General features: G+C 33.3%; 1 protein-coding gene and 1 non-coding gene across 25 annotated transcripts in view; both read right to left on the bottom strand.

Annotated features, from left to right (window-relative positions):
* Positions 1 to 19,940, bottom strand: part of Robo2 (roundabout guidance receptor 2) — a 1,713,446-nt gene that overhangs the window by 488,259 nt on the left and 1,205,247 nt on the right. The window lies entirely within an intron of this gene.
* Positions 14,019 to 14,090, bottom strand: Trnaa-ggc (transfer RNA alanine (anticodon GGC)). Its single transcript has one exon. It is a non-coding gene; the product is annotated as a tRNA-Ala (tRNA).

Genomic DNA, 19,940 nt, shown 5'->3' with positions numbered 1-19,940 from the left:
GAAAGAAATTTTAAAAATCCATTCTATATGCTTTACTTAAAAGCTTACAGATATGTTAGTTCTTTCACCTACTTATTCATATAATGATTAAAGTTTCTTATACTAATCATAGTCTGTAGCCTCTTGCTATGAATATATGGTTTTGAATACTTTCAACTGGGTACACAAGGAACTCTGTGAAATTGCACTTTTTATGTAAAAATACCTCCACAGTTCTCTCAACATCTTGAAATTAAATTATTATTGAGAAGAAACTCCAAAAACTAATTTTTTCTTTATTCATATATTCATATGTGCATACATTGTTTGGGTCATTTCTCCCCCGTGCCATCCACCCCCTCCATCTCCCACCCACCTCCCTCGCTTCCAGGAAGAAACTGTTCTGCCCTTTTCTCTAATTTTGTTGAAGAGAAAATGTAAGCAATAAGAGAAAGACAAAGCATTTTTGCTAGTTGAAATAAGGATAGCTATACAGAGAGATTCTTAGCATTGCTTCCATGCACAAGTGTATTACAACCCGAATTGATTCATCTCTACCTGACCTCTTCACTACTTCCCAGTCACCTTCCCATATTGACCTCTGTCGCTTTAAGGTTACTGTATTAGCTCCTCTGCAGTGGGGACATCATATGCTTTCAAGTTTTGGGTTTCCTACCTGTCCCCATTCCTCCCATATGTGCTCTCCCCTTACCAGGTGACCCAAGTCCAACAACATTGTTGCCTTTGCCCTGGATCTAAAGTCCACATATGAGAGAGAACATACGATTTTTGGTCTTCTGAGCCTGGCTGACCTCACTAAGAATGATGTTCTCCAGTTCCATCCATTTACTTGTGAATGATAAGATTCCATTATTCTTCATGGCTGAGTAAAATTCCACTGTGTATAAATATCCCATTTTCTTAATCCATTCATCGGTAGTGGGTCATCTTGGCTGTTTCCATAACTTGGCTATTGTGAATAGCACTGCAATAAACATGGGTGTGCAGGTGCCTATGGAGTAACCTGAGTCGCATTCCTTTGGGTATATACCTAGGAGTGGGATTGCTGGATCATATGGCAGATCTAGGTTTAGTTTTTTTAAGCAGATGTTTAAACTAAGGATATGCAGCTAAAAACCATGATTCATTGTACTACTATTTACAGTATGAGTGATAAAATATCTTTTTTACAAAATAAGGCCACTGTGAATATGGACCATGGTAATGCAGTGGATTATGGTGTGCTTCCATGCAAACAAAGTAAGAGAAAATAAAAAATAGTGAGAAATGATTTGCTTGTTGTGTTTTTCTGCAGAATTGGACCATAACTGCAAATATTATATCTCACTATTATAAAAGTTAACAAAAAAATGAATTACATGGGAAATTTTTTGTACGATATGAAGGAAGGTTTTTGATAGTCAAATGGATACAGAACCATGTATGTTTTAAAGTTTTACATGAAGCCTGAAATATTGTGACTATTAAAAATATTTTGTTAAATATAACTGCTTTTGTTTGGAATGGCTGCACCATACTTTCTTTTAAGAATTATTGCTACTGGGGGATAATTATAAATAAAATGGGCTTTATTTCATTCATGAACTTTCCAGCTTAAGCAGATAGGATGAAGTAAAATACATTTCCTCCTTGGACAATAAACTTACAGTTTGGGCAGCAGTTTAGAAAGCTACTGTCAAGCACAGGCCTGTTTGGATTCACCAGACTGTACAATTAGAATCCCCTGGATAACAGAAGGAGAATTTCCCTTCAAAATCAGTGAGACTAGAGTCAGAATTTTAACAACTTTTATCATTAGCTTGTTTTTTATACTTTAGCAAAAAGTGAAGTGCAAATAAAAGGAAATATAAATCTGCTAAGGTATTATATATGAAATATCATTAAATTACATTGTCATGGCTTTCTTTTCATGGGAAGGCTAAGAAGTAACAAAACAATAAAGTCACTTTAAATAACAGTAGATTCTTTAATGATAGTAGTGAGAATAGGACAATCTTCCCAGCTCACCTTTAAGATTTGGAAAGAACATATTTTCCTGTGCTTTTGCATTCATGAAAAAGAGAAAGATGAATTTAAAAAGCTAACTTTCCTAATACAATTTAGGATATATTTTCAAATGGGATAACAATTAAGAAGCAACAAATTAATCCAGGTGCCAGTGGGTCATGCCTATAAACTTAGTTATTTAGGAGGCTGAGATTAGGAGACTTACAGTTCAAAGCCAGCCTGGGCAAAAAATTAGCAAGACCCTATCTCAACCAATAGCTGAATGCAGTGGTGGACATCAATCAGTTCAAGATATACAACAGGCTGAGACTGGGAGGATTGCAGTCTAGGCCACCTAGGCAAAAAATGTCCCCAAGATAACCAGAACAGAAGAAGCTAGAGATGTGTCTCAAGTGGTAGAGTTCCTGCCTAGAAAGTACAAAGCCCTGAGTTCAAACTCCAGTACCACAAAATAAAAAAGAAGAAAAAGAAAAACTTAATTTATTCTAGTAGAAAATAGTACATAAATAATTAATCATGAAGCTAATTTATAAAAATTCTAAATCTGATTCAGGACAAGATATATACAATTTTAATCAATGAAATAAATCTGCTATTTTTATAAAAAGTACTCTGAAGTCTTTTTTCAATGTCTCTTGCAATTATTTTATTGCCTCCTTAGTTAAGAATGACATCAACTCATAGACATGAAATATAATTCAAAACTCTGTAATACTATGTTCTGTGTAAAAAAATATTAATAGGAGATTCCTGCTGCAAACTAGCAATATACGCAAAGTCCCAGATGCAAAATATTTAAAGAAGGGAAAATCAGCAAAAAGCATATTAGTATTATGGGTAATAGTCTCTGTGCTCTGTGTTATATAAAATCTCTTTCAGACACGAAGTCAAGAACGTCATACATTTTCAACTACAGAAATGTTCAACATGATACATAGAAAGTTTCCATGAAAACTTGTAGCAACTGTAATAATTCTTCTGTTTTTACTGATGCTGAAATAGACTATTAAGAGATGTTGAATCATATAAGTCAATTGAAAATAATTTAAAATAAAACCAACAGTTTCTGGTTCTTCACATGAATGAGAAGAAAGCAAAGAAGAGCTAAGTGTTCCTACAGCCAATGTTATTATTTTAAGATACTACGCTCTCTGGAAACCTAGATTTGATTGCAGTAATTTAAATAACTTTAAGATCAAGTAATAACCTAGGACAGGTAGCAAGTTGTTTTTTTTCCACATCACTCTTCATATTATAAAAGCAGAGTTCAAGCTCCAGTCATTCCCATCTATTCTGTTTTGTTCCTGTATCTCCAATTAAAAATCACAACCCAGGAGTTTTGCTTATTGAAGACTGCTGGCAGTGTTGTGAGGAGTATGTGATTGCTGGGCAAGGCTCTTACAACTGACTTCAAAGCTGATCTATGAAACTATTCAATTCCACAGCTGTCAAAGTGTTGATACCAACTGCTGTTAATGACACTGTGTCAGCTCTCTAGCTCTTTTACCTGCTGCCCCACAAACAAATGGACACTGGCAGGGAAGGCGGGCAGGGAGCATAGTGAACGGCAGATACCATATTTATCATAATCACTATGATCCACGGTAGAGGAAAATCAATTTCTCTTAATCGAGTAGAGTGACTTATTAAGGGTTATGAGTCCTGGCTGGGTAGTACTGATTTGATTATGTTGGGAGGGAAATTAGCAGTGGCCTTCTACCACAGCCTTTTCCTTTGTCTTCTGGCTCTGCATTGGTGATTAAATTATTATTCTATGAAAACTTCAGTGAGATCAAACTTTGATCAGGATGAGACTTAGAAAGGGTTTCAGAAGTGTTGACAGGTAGAGATGTGAACATTCATAATATCCTCACTGCACAGCTGTGGGTTGATAATTGAAAGGGTGTAGATAGAGCACAAGTCCATGCCAACACTGGAGCCTTCTTGAAAGAATCCCATCTCAAGCTAACATTTGGCCTTCAATTTCTCCTTTTTTATATGTTTTTTTTTTTTTTTCCTTGCTGTGGTGCTGAGGATGGAACCCAGGGCCTTGTGCATGCCAGGCAAGTGACCTACCAATATTACCCTGAGATAGTTTGGGAGGAACAGATCAGTAGGTTAGAAATTATATATAAATTCTTAGTCTTTAAAACATGTTTTAGCCAAAATAAGCAGAAAAATTAAAGGTCAAATGTGTACTATTTCTACCTCCCTCGGTTTTTTTCAAAGGTTCAGTCATGAACAAAAAGACAAAAAATTATGTGGAAACAAATTTAAAAGCATTTTGTCACAAGAAATACTAATCCTTCCCTTCATGTTTCTATAAAACAACTTTTAGGAAAGTTTAATAAGCCAATTGTTCACACTTCTGTTCTTCTGAGCAGTTTTGACTGGAATTTTGTAAGCATATAGCCAAAGTCAGATTTATCATGTTGTAAATAAAATAAAGAATCAAGGAAGGTACATGTGTTTCAACATGTAGTACAACCAATATAGCAGATTAGTAAAAATTAATCACCTTTTAAAATAATTTTATTAGATGTTGTTCATGTGTATAACCAAATATGTTCAACTTTTAAATAATGCTATATGGAAATACCAAGCAAAATTACTGGTTAAAGTTTTGATAGGAACCAACATAAAAACTCACAGAATCCCAGGGTAAACTGTTTTAAAAGAGCAGAGCAGTGAATTTCTTTTTCTTTGACTTTTGCAAAATACTTAATCCATTAGATATATATCTAATAATCTTAATCACACATTTGTGTTTTATATACAGATTTCAAATGTTTGATAAATACAGTCCTAATATCTTTTGTAATGGTTCCAAAGTTCTTAATTGAGTTATTTGATTTTCCTATGAGTGAAATCTCATTGCAAGCACAATGATATCAACAAAAGAATGATGCAATTCTCAGAATTAGAGTAGTCTGGGTTCCATAATATATTTCCACCTTGAAAATAGTGACTTTATATTCATTTCTCCCCCCTTCTCTCTTTTTCTTTCCCTCCTCCTCTCTCTTCTTTCTTCCTCATCACTATACCTTCAACAATTTTCTGTCACAAAATGAAAAATATTTATGCCTTAATTTTCCCATATATTTCAGCTCCCATTTTAATGGCTTTTTGGTCTTAGTGACCTAGAGAATTTTGAAATTGTACTTTTGCACCATAATTGCCACACAATGTCCCAATTATGCATTTTACCACATCACTAAATAAACACAGAGATGAATCACAAGATTAGAGGAAGTAGTAAGCTAAAAGTTACTTATGTGCTCCCATTCGCCTTTATATGTAGTGTCCTAAAAAGCATAAACATCTCCTATCCACTCATTTCTCAATAAGTGTTCATTTTTGTAAACCCTCAATTTAGCAGTCTAACATCTAAAAGATGTTCAAAAGATATTTGCTGAATTACACTATTAATATGAATTATTTTCACTCTTTACGATTCTCATTTGTTAGTAGTCCTCTTTTTTTTTTTTCCAGTGCTTCTAAGTCCTGGAGACATTACCACACTTTACAGAATAAAGTCTCTTGCAATTAATGTCAGGGGTTAAAAGAAATTTAGTGAATGGGTGAAAATTTCTATTAGTCTATTAGCACTACTTAAAAGTTTCAGAGTTCATTCAATGTGATAAAGGTATTTGAGGGTGAATCTAATTAAGATATATTATAAATACACATGCAAATGTCCTAATATATCCCCCCTGCATAACTATTATATGCTAATTTTAAAAAGGTATTGGGGACTGATTAAAAAGAATTCAGAAATGCCTGTTTCAAAAACACTTTCCCAGTGATAGCAAAATTTTTATGTGAGTATAATGATAGCTCACTCAAAAGTTATGATATAACTTTACAGGAGCTGAAACTACTATAACCAGTTTGAAGATGAATTTGAATCTGATAAAATTGACACACTGTATCAACAAGATTTATTAATCAGGGAGAGTCCCAGAAACATTTACCACCAAGCTCTATGTTGGATCCTTTTATTGCTTATCTGTCAGTAATTACCAAAATACCTTCCAAGTTCTCTGTCTCCTGGCTTAGAGAAATTAAAACTACAATAAATCTTCTGACATACAGTATTACAGCATTATTAAACACCATCATTCAATACACACGAATTAGATAAAAGTCATAACTATATAATAAATCATACATTTTTATAGATAAAGATTATCTATACTAATTTTAATCCTTGTAATTTTAATCCATGAGTAACTTTAAGAATAACTCATGGTAATATTTTAGGTGTTATTTTAATGGAAAACATGTGTTCCACTGCATGTTACCCAAATTTCAAAGCACTCATTTCAAATAAATTCACTTAATAATTCAGAAATTTCTGTTAATGTCTTCAATGACTAAGATTTAAAAAATTTTTTAAGTGTCTTATTGTTGTGCTGGGGGTACTTTGTGACATTTACAAAAGTTATTTCAATATATCATACTTGAATTCACCCCCTCCTTCATTCTCCTTTATCCTCCCCTCCTTCCATTCTTGGAATAGTTTCGACAGATCTCATTTTTTCCATTTACATACATGTGTACACAGTATTTGCACCATATTCACCCTCCTACATCCTTTCTTCCCATCCTCCCCCCTCCCACTAGTACCAAACACCATCACATATAAAAATTTATAAATACCATAACATGGCCATAGTTATCCAATAAATTTAATATTTCCTTTACTAAGTTGTCAAATTCGATAAACGCACTTTCCTAAATTTCCAGGTATAACAAGTAAATTAAAATAAACACCATGAAAACTAATACTATTCTCATTCAAATCATTGTATTCAGCACTGACAGTGGTACTAGGCACTTTGATATGTGTTATAGATAAAAAAATTAAAGAAATTTGTAGTTCCTTCTCTTATGGAGCTTAGAGCTTATCAACAGCTTATTCTTCATATTTCTTATTTATGGATCCCGAAGTTATATACTCTATGTTACTGGAGTTTCAGTGCCTCCTAAAGCATGAGCTTTTAAATCTCTTTTGACCAGTGATGTTTTATTGTTCAGCAGTCTTCAACCACTAATGCAGCTAGTTTAAAATTATATACCACATAAGTCTTACCAAGTAATCTGCATGAGTAAAGCATGTTAGGTGTCAGTAAATCTGGTTTGTAGGATATATGACAACCTAAAGTGGAGACTCATTGAAAAGCATCAAATGTTTTAGAACACAATAACAAAACACTGTGAGGGCTAACAGAGCTTGCCATATTTAGCATTTTTGGTCACTTGCTCCAAAATACCAAGTATTCAGAAGACTCTAAACTATCCCAGAGGAAAAGATGTATGTATGGAGGGGGGAATGTTATCTTTCAACCAAAGATTCACTGCAGTTCTGAAGTCCCATCCAGCCAATAAAAATGGAAAGGTAGAAATGGCACCATAGAAGTAGAATGGTGATTACTTGATATTAGGGAGAGCAGAGGGGAATGAACAATTAAGCACCATGTTGGAGAAAAACATGTGAAAAGGTATTTATGAAGTGCAAATAATGAAAAAAGATAATACTTGCATTATCTGATAAAATTGTGAAATGCATGCATAGATATGCAAAACATTAGAATTCCAAAAAAATTACAGCAAAATTGAATAATTTTATTTTTATATATTTATACATATATTTATCAAGTTTCTACACTGAATACATAAGCACTGAGAATATAAGTTTCAGAAAGCTATAGTTTTCCTTGTTCATTCACTGACATATCCCAAACACCTGCAAGTGAACCTGTCATGCAATAGTCATTCTATAATCATTTGCTTAAATGAATGAAAAACAGGTATAATTTTTAAGCATTTTCAATCTTAATGACTTATAAATGAATCAATCATGTATAATTATAAAATGTATGTGTATGTATCACAACAACCTTATATGATTAGCATCATCATTCAACAGTATAAGCTAGAAATAACTATGATTCAGAAGTTAAATAATTTGCATGAGGTCACATAGCTAATAAGTAATCTATCGTAAATGATTTATACCTAGAATTGGAGGAAGGTACTTTGTTCCCACTTTAGCCTTTAGGCTTTCACCAGTATTCTTCTGTTGGTTACGATTGTATTGTTACATATATTTTAATTTACATCTTTAAACAAGTAAAAACTTTAGACTTAGCTGATAACCCAAATTTGAAAGGAGTAAGAATCTAAGCTTCCTTTTAATTCACTTATTAAAAGAGATAAAATGTCAACTTTATGTAGAGACACTACCTTGGAAAGAATACCATGCTAAATTTATTGTCAGATAAGAGGTATGCAACAGATATTCAAATTGACTTATCTACATAATTGAAATATTTTTTCTAAATGCACTTTTTTGAATAATCATTTGCAGTCATCTTGTTGTAGTGTCTTTGTCAATATAAGATTATTACAAAACTCATAATGAAAAAGGTGGCAGTGATTACCTGAGGCACAAGAAAATGTTCACTATGTAGAAGAATAAGCAAATGCTGAGATGGGAAAGAAGCAAGGACTACTGTGCATGAGACTGCAGTGCAAATGAGAAGTAATGACATAAAATGAGTGTATAAAGAAAGACCCCTAGACTATGACATTTGAAACAAAAAGGTGTGTCTGTGAGCATATTTCTGAATGAAAGGCATTTTAGAAATATGTGCAAATATTGCAGTAAGAAAACAATGAGGAGAGGACAGCTTTCTATGTTCAACATTTTCACATTACTATTAATAAATTACTGAAAGGTAGTTCTGAAATCAAATATACATGAAATATATCACACAAATAATTCAACAAAAGAATTATTCCTTCTTTTTCTCTACCATGTAACTTTGAAATGTTGATGAAATTCCTTCAGCTCTTGTACTGAAAGCTTGACCTTAAATAACTACTGAACACAAACAGAAAGCACTGAGTAATTTGTCATGAACTGGTGATTGTGAACAGAAAGGTCCAAAATAAACTGATATAGACTTAATGATCAAGAAGAAAACAACTGAAAATATCAAACCACAGGGATAATTTTTCTTAATCCACCGCTTGCTACTGCATTTCTCTTACATAAATTGGAATCTGTAAATCTGATTTGTGAATTTTAAGTAGGCCAACTAGGGATCAAACAGATGATTACTTTATTGCTTTTATAATAACTCTCTTAGGTAACCATTTCAAACTTATAATTAATGGTCCTATATTGTCTTTAAAATCATCCGCAGAATATATTTTGGAAATGGGCTGTGACAATGGTCTGATGCTTTATTCCCTTTCTCTGCTACAAGTCATCACAATTCTGACTGTAATGTGGTTACTCTACATCTGTCTGTCACAAATAACCAAGTAACAACTAAATGGATTGCCATCAATCTTTCAATTAGAATGTATAACTTTATTAGCACAATATTTTTTGAACTGATTGTATTACTTTGAAAAAGAGCTTTCATTTACTTTGTCATTTAGGGTCAAATGTGTGCAATCTCTGGGAGCTGAATAAATAATAATAACCTGTTTTGAATTTGTACACTGTAAGCTCTGAAAACATGTCTTCCTTTAATTTTATAAGTGGAATAACTAATACTTATTCTCTCCAGAAGTAGAAGAGAAAAAAATATGGGTGCATTTTATGGCAGTTTTAAACATTTTACTCTACGATATAAATTACTATCAATTAGACTGTAAAATCAGCTGCTAGTCAATCTGTAATTCAGGAAAAATTCCATATGCTAAACAGGTGGTAAATACACCTATATTTTTTTAAATGCCTATGATTGTGGTGAAGTAAACTTTTTCTATACCTGAACAGTTTTTTTTTCATATTTACACATGACAAAAGATTAGATTCATTCAGAGAATAGCTGTGATCCAGCACACTGACCTAAATCCACTGTACAGCTTGGCTTGGTCAGTATCTCTTTTCTTTCACTGGTAAATCTTCTCTTTAAGAAGAGAGAGAAGTGAATGTCTATTAGTGAAGCAAATAATAGAGACCTACAGGAGAATTAATATTAATATACTAAAAAATAGCGTATCTGAATGAAATGGAAAGTAATGAACAGAACCAACACAAGTCTATGGGAAGGTTGAAATTCTAGCAATTTACACTTCAAAGGCACATCAGTCTTTCAACAGAATCATCTATGTCCACCTAAAGTGACCATGATTATGACATTGTGCAGACAGACTGCAGCTGTTAATATACTTTTACCACTATCTGTGGATTTCTGGACTAAATTCTATTTATAATTACAAGTTTTACAGAAAGTAAAAGTTACTTCTAAACACTACCTGGAAAATGAACAAAACCAGGAAACTGTCATTATTTAAATTAAATATCCGAAAATTTTTCTGGTGCTCCTCCTCAACCCTGATGTCCATTTATCATTGGGGATATAATCTTATCATATTAGACTCTAATATTTAGAACGATTGAAGTCTGATATACTATATTGCAGAAGGTGATAGAGAAATGGGGAGAAGGGGAAATTAAAGATAGAAAGTAAGAGGAAGAAAAAGAGGATATGATTTTTGAAACTATAAAAAGTACAATGGATAAATCATTTGCTATTTTTAATTTGAAATAAGAAGATTGCATAAATACAATATATACTGTGATGTCTACTTAGCTCATGATTGAAATAAACATAACTGCATTACTATTCTCAAAATCAGTATTTTTTTAATTTTTATTTTATTCATATATGCATAGATTGTTTGGGTCATTTCTCCCCCTTTTCCCCTGACCCTTCCCTTACCCCCCCTACACCCTCCCTTACCTGCCCTTACCACACACTACCAGGTAGAAACTATTCTGCCCTTATCTCTAATTTTGTTGAAGAGAGAGTATAAGCAATAATAGGAAGGACCAAGGGTTTTTGCTAGTTGAGATAAGAATAGCTGTACAGGGAGTTGGCATGCATTGATTTCCTGTACATGTGTGTTACCTTCTAAGTTAATTCTTCTCAAACTAATCTTTTCTCTAGTTCCTGGTCCCCTTGGCCTCAGTTGCTTTAAAGTATCTGCTTTAGTTTCTCTGCATTGAGAACAACAAATGCTATCTAGTTTTTCGGGTGTCTTACCTATCCTTATACCTTCATTGTGTGTTCTCACTTTATCATGTGATCAAAGTCCAGTTCCCTTGTGTTTGCCCTTGAACTAACATCCGCATATGAGGGAGAACATATGATTTTTGGTCTTTTGGATCAGGCTGACCTCACTCAGAATGATGTTCTCCAATTCCATCCATTTACCTGTGAATGAAAACATTTCGTTCTTTTTCATGGCTGCATAAAATTGCATTGTGTATAAATACCACATTTTCTTAATCCATTCGTCAGTGGTGGGACATCTTGGCTGTTCCTATAACTTGGCTATTGTAAATAGTGCTGCAATAAACATGGGTGTGCAGGTGCCTCTGGAGTAACCTGTGTCACAGTCTTTTGGGTATATCCCCAAGGGTGGTATTGCTGGATCATATGGTAGATCAATGTTTAGATTTTTAAGTAGCCTCCAAATTTTTTTTCAGAGTGGTTGTACTAGTTTACATTCCCACCAGCAGTATAAGAGGGTTCCTTTTTCACTGCATCCTCACCAACACCTGTTGTTAGTGGTGTTGCTAATGATGGCTATTCTAACAGGGGTGAGGTGGAATCTTGGTGTGGTTTTAATTTGCATTTTCTTTATTGCTAGAGATGGTGAGCATTTTTTCACGTTTTTTTTTTTTTTGGCCATTTGAATTTCTTCTTTTGAGAAAGTTCTGTTTAGTTCACTTGCCCATGTCTTTATTGGTTCATTAATTTTGGGAGAATTTAGTTTTTTGAGTTCCCTATATATTCTGGTTATCAGTCCTTTGTCTGATGTGTAGCTGTCAAATATTTTCTCCCACTCTGTGACAGAAGCTTTTTAGTTTTATGAAGTTCCATTTATCTATGCTATCTCTTAGTTGCTGAGCTGCTGGGATTCCATTGAGAAAGTTCTTGCCTATACCTACTAACTCCAGAATATTTCCTACTCTTTCCTGTATCAACTTTAGAGTTTGTGGTCTGATATTAAGATCCTTGATCCATTTTGAATTAATATTGGTATAGGGTGATACACATGGATCTAGTTTCTGTTTTTTGCAGACTGCTAACCAGTTTTTCCAGCAGTTTTTGTTGAAGAGGTTGTCTTTTCTCCATCGTATATTTTTAGCACCTTTGTCAAAGACAAGTTGGTTATAGCTGTGTGGCTTCATATCCGGGTCCTCTATTCTGTTCCACTGGTCTTCATGTCTGTTTTTGTGCCAGTACCATGCTGTTTTTATCGTTATTGCTTTGTAATACAGTTTGAAGTCAGGTATCTTGATACCTCCAGTATTGCTCTTTTTAATGAGTATTGCCTTAGCTATTCGTGGCCTCTTTTGTTTCCATATAAATTTAACTGTAGATTTTTCAATCTCTTTGATGAATGTCATTGGGATTTTGATGGGAATTGCATTAATCATGTAGATTACTTTTGGGAGTATAGACATTTTTACTATGTTGATTCTACCAATCCATGAGCATGGGAGGTCTCTCCACTTTCTATAGTCTTCCTCAATCTTTCTTCAGAAGTTTATAGTTTTCCTTGTAGAGGTTGTTCACATCCTTTGTTAAGTTTACACCTAGGTATTTGATTCAAAATCAGTATTCTTTTCACTGAAAGTGAATGGGTAATACAAGAGACACCATGATTTTATTTTGCACAGTAACCCACCACCACAACTCCACTAAATGCTATAACATTTTGTGTCATGTCTGGTTTCAAAGATTCTAAATATATTCATATTGCCTCCTGAGCACTCTTCAAGAAGGTTTGCCTGGTTCTGCCTGACCTTAAAGCAGTAATGAACCGCTACTGCTACCACTCTGGGCTTCTCACAGACCAAAAAGTACTACTTCCTGGTTCAGTGTTTTGATTTTCACCATGTTCTTCTCTTCTGCTAAGCTCCATTTTCCTCTTTTCCAGTATTTAAAATTTTGTTCAGTTTGAAATAAATATCTTTCTAAGAAGGAAGATTTCACCACCCGCGTCAGTCCATAAAACATTTTTGCTTCGACCTCCTTAATCCTATGAAAATGGTTTGTAACTGTTTGAAATCTGAAGTTACCAGAAAGGAAGGAGCAGATCGTGCTTTCACTAAATCTGAAATGAGACACAAGCGTTTCCAATACGATTTTATTTCAGAAATAGTTTTCTGAATGTTTTACACATAAGAGTTCTATGCACGTGTGTGTTCTGTCTTGTGTCCTTTTATATACATATATGTGTATATGTATGTATGTATATATATATATACACACATATATTGATGCTACTATCAATACCATTATTTATGTTTACCACTTTCTTGCCCATTGTATGGGATTGTCACCCATTTTATATACCAGGCCTAATTTTCCAAATTAGCATACAGTTAAAAAGCAAGGGCCATACTTTAATACACCCTGAAACAGGATAAATTTATAATGAGCTCAGTTGAAATTTTCATTGACTAAATAAACAAACAAAACATTTGCTAAGTGTTCTAAAAGTTAACTCAATTACTTTATAAATCTTCTAAGTTCTCTTCATGTCTTTGTAAAGGAAACAGTCTAATAAATCATCTTGAATTATGTAGCCAGAGAAGCAAAACTTTTATTCGGTGAAAAAGCTGCAAAAGAGAAAACCTGGTTTTTTTTCTATGCACAGCTATCATCTTTCTTAATGGGACTCTATAATATGGTGTAGAGACTGTGTAATACAGTGTAGAGACTGTACAATGCGGTGTAGAGCTGAAAATCAAATCACATTTTAAATTTCTACTTTCACTTTTCTAAATGCTGCTGCTGGATATATGTTTATGAAAATAAATTGGTTAACTTTATTATGAAAACATTAACCCATGTAAACAGGGTTAGCAACCTCATTGGCAAACTGCTTTCAGTGTGCTAACTGCACTCCATTCTTCCTATTTAAGAACAAGTAAAGTTTTGATTTTATTTGCTTATTCATTTATTTATTGGTGATGCTGGGGACTGAACCCAGGACCTCATGCATGCCAGGCAAGTGCTCTATCATTGAGCCACATCCCCAGCTCAGACTAAAAAATACTTTACAGACTAAAATAAAGCTCCCCAGACTAACTATGGAAGATGTTAGAAACGATGAATGAGCAAGGAAAAAAGGACAGGGTGTTCACTTTTAATTTTGAAGCTATCAGACATGGCTTGTTGACATTATGTCATTGGCCTGTCAGAATGAAAGAACACAAGACAAAACTGTTTTAGTACTTCAGTGTTTGCAATATTACCACAACACCACATGTGAAATGTATCTTAGAAGGAATTGGAGTAGGCAACATAGATTCATTTTTTATGTTTTCATCTCCATAAAAAAGATATTTGACTTGACTTAGTCTTGTAGGTAGACATTCTCTATGATTTTAATATTAATTAATAATGATCTGAATTTAAATTAGCCAACTGTGTATTTGTACATATTTTAAAATATGAAAACTAATGAAAAATTTACATGTTAGCTATTTAATCCAAACAAAAGAAACATGGCAATGAGAGCCAAATTATATCCTAAACCCTTTGTCTGGGCAATGTTTACACATCTATATGAATGAGTACCATATTTATATAGGCAACCTAAAGTGACCAGTGTTACCAGTGTAAATTTTAAAATTATATATATATTTGTGACCACAAAGCAAGTGCCCATATCCTCTTACTCTCCTTTTATAAATATAAACATAGTTTCAATTTCATGAATGTTACCTACTTCATCTATGTAGAACAAGAGACTTACACCTCAATAAACAAAGATCCTGAATTCTCTCATAGTAAGAATTTCTGGCTGCACCTTATATTTGCAGACATTGAGAACTCTTGCTTAGATCACCCATTCCAAATATTATTGTAATTGGAAAGATAGCCAGATCATTGCATTAAAAATATTTTTTTAAATATCCTCTAGTTAGCTGTTTCATTATGGGCAGTGTTTTTTATACAGACTTTCATCTAATTTCCTCATTAAGAAATAATAATTATCTTAAATACCAACAGTTCAAAAAGGAGATGAAATGGTGTAAGAAAAATTTCCAAAATATATTTACTTCTCAACTTTAGTGATTTATTTTCACTGTACAATATCATAGTATGGTAAAGATTCTACAATGTAAAAAGAAACTAATGCTTATAATTATTACTCTGATGAGACTGCAATCATCAAAGCAAATCCAGCTAATATGTAATATAGTACTTTTAAGAAAGTATGGTGCATTAAACACAACAAACTAAATAAATCTAGCTTAACTGAAACAAGTGGAAAAATTTTAAATCATGATGTCCCATTCCTCCCTCACTTGCAACCAATGAATGACTTCCAAGGAGAGACTGTGACTGTGACTGTGAGAAAGGATGTTATTAAAATTATTATGCTGACAGACTACCAAAGTTTTAAAGAATCCAAAAAGAGTATCAAAACTTGAGTAGATGCTGAAGTCAGTGTAATAACAGAAAACATCTGGATAGTCTCCCTGGCTGATTTGCCCAAACATTGGTCAATGAGAAATTCTTACAGTTCCTGTTTTGAAGGAGTATGTCAAATAAGGCTAGCTTCTGATACAAACAAATTCAAAATGCCAATGCTCATCTAATGCCTGCTGGATCCAGTATAAAAACTGCTGAATTGCTTGCTTTTTGGTTTTTGCCTTTATTGTTGTTTTAAGTTGGTGTTCAGACTTAGCTGAAATGTGTAAAATTCTGGAAAAAAGAAGAGGGAAATACACTTAGGTGGCAAAGTTGACTTCACGTCAAATCCCACTCTTACCACTGTAATCCATCTGTGCCATTGAATTCAATCTTTTCAAGTGTTAGAATAATCCTAACTGTGCCATTATTTATAAATTCACAAAACAACAATAAACCTTACTTTCATACTTTGCGAAGCTACTCCACACTTAAATATTCACTATCAAATTTAAAATTACCACATTAATATTAACATATCATCAGTTTTTTTGAAAAGTCATTATAATATTAGCCAATCTGGATCAGGAGCATTATGTGGTTTCATTTGAATATTTCAGGATATATTTAGAAGTTTTATAATTTCCCAGATTCCCCAAAGTGCCTACATCCTTTTAAGTCACCAAAGTAAAGTCACTAGATTGCTGTGTCAACATGTTTGACTTAGTGCTTTCCCATCTCTCCTCAAAATATTTTGCACAGGGAAGAAATTGCACTCTGTATACATTAAGAGAAATGCCAATTAAAATTAATCACTATCTCACCCACTACTTACCATTATCATTCATCACAATGTTTTTTAAATAGAATTTCAATGTACACACAAAGGTTCTTGATCACACAAAACGCTAATCCAATAATACAGGGGAAGTAGAAAAAACACGATGCTTAGTATAGTTTATTAAAAAATAGTACATTGTGAAATTTATTCAAAATTACTGATTCAATTGCTTTCAAGTATAATGTAGAAGCAACATTTTAAAATTTTAATTCATAGCATTTTCTCGAATTACATTTAAATACACAAAACTGGCCAATGTTAAAATGAAAAATCGTTGTATGTAATATGGTTTCCATAAAACCAGAGTTCTTAACACAGCTGGCACAGAAGGCTTTAAAAATAGACTGCTGTATATTCTCACCCTTTCTATCTCTTTTCCAATAAAGTCACACCACATTACCATACTTTGCACTGTGAGAGCTCTTCATAGTCAAAAGGCACTCTCACATACATTACATTGCTGATTTCTCAGTCTCCCTGTCAGGTAAGACCCCTTTTTAAGTGAAAGCACATGGTAATTTTACATTTCATGCTGATTTATCAAAGATACTTTGACACACAGCAAGCTATATTTATGAATATTTTCATACCAGTTGATTCATTTTGATGAACAGTAAATTTTTATACTAATTGATTAGGTAATCTTTATTCCAAAATTATATATAGGCATATGCCTATATCTATACATACATATATATCACTTTTCCATACTTGTTTGCTTGTTTTATATAGCGATATCTGTCAACTTTCTTCTGCAAGTCATATACAGCTTAGTATTGTCAGAAATTAAAAATGAAAAAGAGTGTTGATTCCGAGAGCAGTAGATGGTATACAGCAAAAGCAAAAAGAAAACTGAGGCGTTTAATGGCAAACCAAAGTACATGGCACACTGGAGACCATCTCTAATGTGAAAAGCACAGTGTAATATGTCTGAAGAAACACTAAGTACTGAGCAACACATTTAAGGATTTAAAGCAGATGTAGGATGTTCTCATATTTAGAAGAGTGTTTTTCAAGATAAAATATTACTATGACTTCCCCATGATTGCTGAAAAATCTTTCCAAACCAAACTCCTATCCTAAAATGACAGCCCTCATTTTTTAATTGTGCCTTTTCTGAACATCCTCAATAGTTTTTCTGATCCAAATTTCTAAATTTCAGAAAGGATCCTGTGAGTAGGATTCACCCAAGAATTTTCCAAGCTGACTCTGTTGTGTCTACAGAAAGACAAATTGATTAAATGCTATAGTCAACTACTGAAGGTGTCCACAGAATAATAAAAGAAACCCCACTTCATTTAAAGACAAATCAGGAAGTCTTTTGCAATAAATAATAGCTCACAATGACCTGCAATACTACCAAGTCACATCACATTGTGAAAAGCTGGACATTCCAAAGGGTCTGTCAGTTTTATGGCACATAAGCACTGGTATAGATTTGGTAAATAAACATAAGCTATGATGTCAAAGAGATCAATTTTTATTGTGTTAAAATGGTAATATTTGTGAGTTATTATCAGTTTGGAAATTCAGGAGAATTTGTGAAAACAGGTCCTTTGAAGTTTAGTATCATTTTCAGCTTCACAAATATTTTTATGACAGCTCACATAAATATTAAATGTGGGCTCATGATAAAATGAGTCATTTGGCACATGAAATATAAAGACATAAGGATAGTCATATGAAATAATTATAAATGACAATAAAGCAAAAAATGCTAGTTTATTATCTCTTCCGATTTACGATTTTTTCTAAAAAGTATAGCCAGTTTTTAAGACATAAGCATATCTTAATACAAACTGCTTAACTGAATCACAATTATTTGAAAAAGTAACCATAAGATTTTTTTAAACTTTACATGGTACTTCAGGAAAAGGCTTTGAAGATTATATTGGAATAAATTTTATTCAAATATATAGAAAAGTAGAATATATTTCCAAAATATATTAGTATTGGATATAAAGCATTCTTGTTAGATAGAAGTCACCTAGGATTAAAACCACTCAACAGCAATTTTTCTTAAAAAGAAGAAAGAAGGTTTTATAAATTCTATTAGAGATCGTGTTTATGATTTAAAATCATTAGGTCAAGTAGACATTTGAGTTTAGATTTTATTTTGGTAATGCTGCCACTTTAGTATACTAAAATTAATGCTGTTATTTTAATTCCTTAGCAATTTAAAATAATTTTTTACAAAGTAATGTTTTTCATGTAATATTGTTGCCACAGAATCTCTAAGTAACTATTTCATCAAGTTCAAAATGTACTTGTTAAAGAAATTATAAAAACATCACTAAAATCATCAGAACATAAAGAAAGTACAAGTTCATTCTCATCTCACTATAAACAGTGCACACTATTGGGTGCTTTAGGTTTTCAAGTGTAGGTACAGAAGTCTTCTAATTTCTGCCATCTGTCTTATTCATTCTTAGTCAAATATTTCCAATATCCAGCTCTGTGATCACACAGGTAGCTGAGCATGTTATTGTCCAAGCAAATGTGTTAAGAGTCTTCAGAAGATGGACTACACTGAGGCCAGATGTCAGAGGTGCTGAAATTGATAATCCATCAGTAATTTTCTATCTGTCACAATAGCTCTGACCCATTGAACTAAATAAATATGTTTAATCACTGACTGCTCAACTTATCAAATGGTGCCCAGGGCTAAGGGGAAGGACTTGTCAAACATAGAAGAGATAAATCAAGAACCACAGCCACAGGCAAGAAACAAACTGCATCCTTTCCTTTATCTCCATTCCTTTCCAACTAACTTTGGGAAAAGACACTTATGTGAAAATCATACTAGGAAAGCAACTTGTAGGCCAAGAAATTACTTCTTAATTTCTATTGCATTTCTTTTATTCTTTTCTACATAAACCAACTATTTATCTGTTTCCATCAGACCACAGTTACATAGATACTCCCGTATTCAGTGACACTGAAAGCCAATTATAGGAAATAGCCAAGAAGAATCTCATCATACAGTTATCAGACCATGTGGAAATGGAGATTAGCAAATAAGCCCTCTCAGCCCCTAAGAAAAAGTTCTCCTCTGGAAAAAGAAATACACTTCACTCATCAAATAAGCTAAGGAATTCAAGATTGCTGAATATGAGCAGTTACATGACAAGCCCATGCCACACAAACATTAATCACAGTTAATGAGATAAAAGCTTTAGTAATGTGTGACATTGGATAAGTGATAGATCAGCCATTCCTTCATTGAATGTGCCACCAGTTCCGTGATTATAAAAGCCAAAAGCCACCATTGCCCAAGAACAGGGACAACTGAGGAGATCAGATGCACTGCACTGATCACAGACAGTCCTCATTTCTCCAGCAGGATTCATGAAAGGTACAAACAGCATCCTTAGTATTAAGTTCTCTATGTCTTACTTTGCCACTGCCATGCACCAGCAGCCATGGCAGAAAACTCTTGAACTTGTTTATTCACACTTGTTTAATCCTGATTCTATACACTGACTCAGCCTATGGGGTTAAGAAGATGGATGAGAGGAGCGAGGGCCATGAAGGGGTCAGGGTCATGATGTCGTTAGATCTCATTAACTACATCACTCAAGACACCAGTCACTCCAAAGGTCATTCCAACCGAGAACTTTGGTATA

This window comes from Castor canadensis, chromosome 5 (genome assembly GCF_047511655.1).
Source record: "Castor canadensis chromosome 5, mCasCan1.hap1v2, whole genome shotgun sequence".
Lineage (NCBI taxonomy): Eukaryota > Metazoa > Chordata > Mammalia > Rodentia > Castoridae > Castor > Castor canadensis.
Note: the sequence above shows the minus strand (reverse complement) of the source record. Positions and strands in the feature narration are given on the sequence as shown.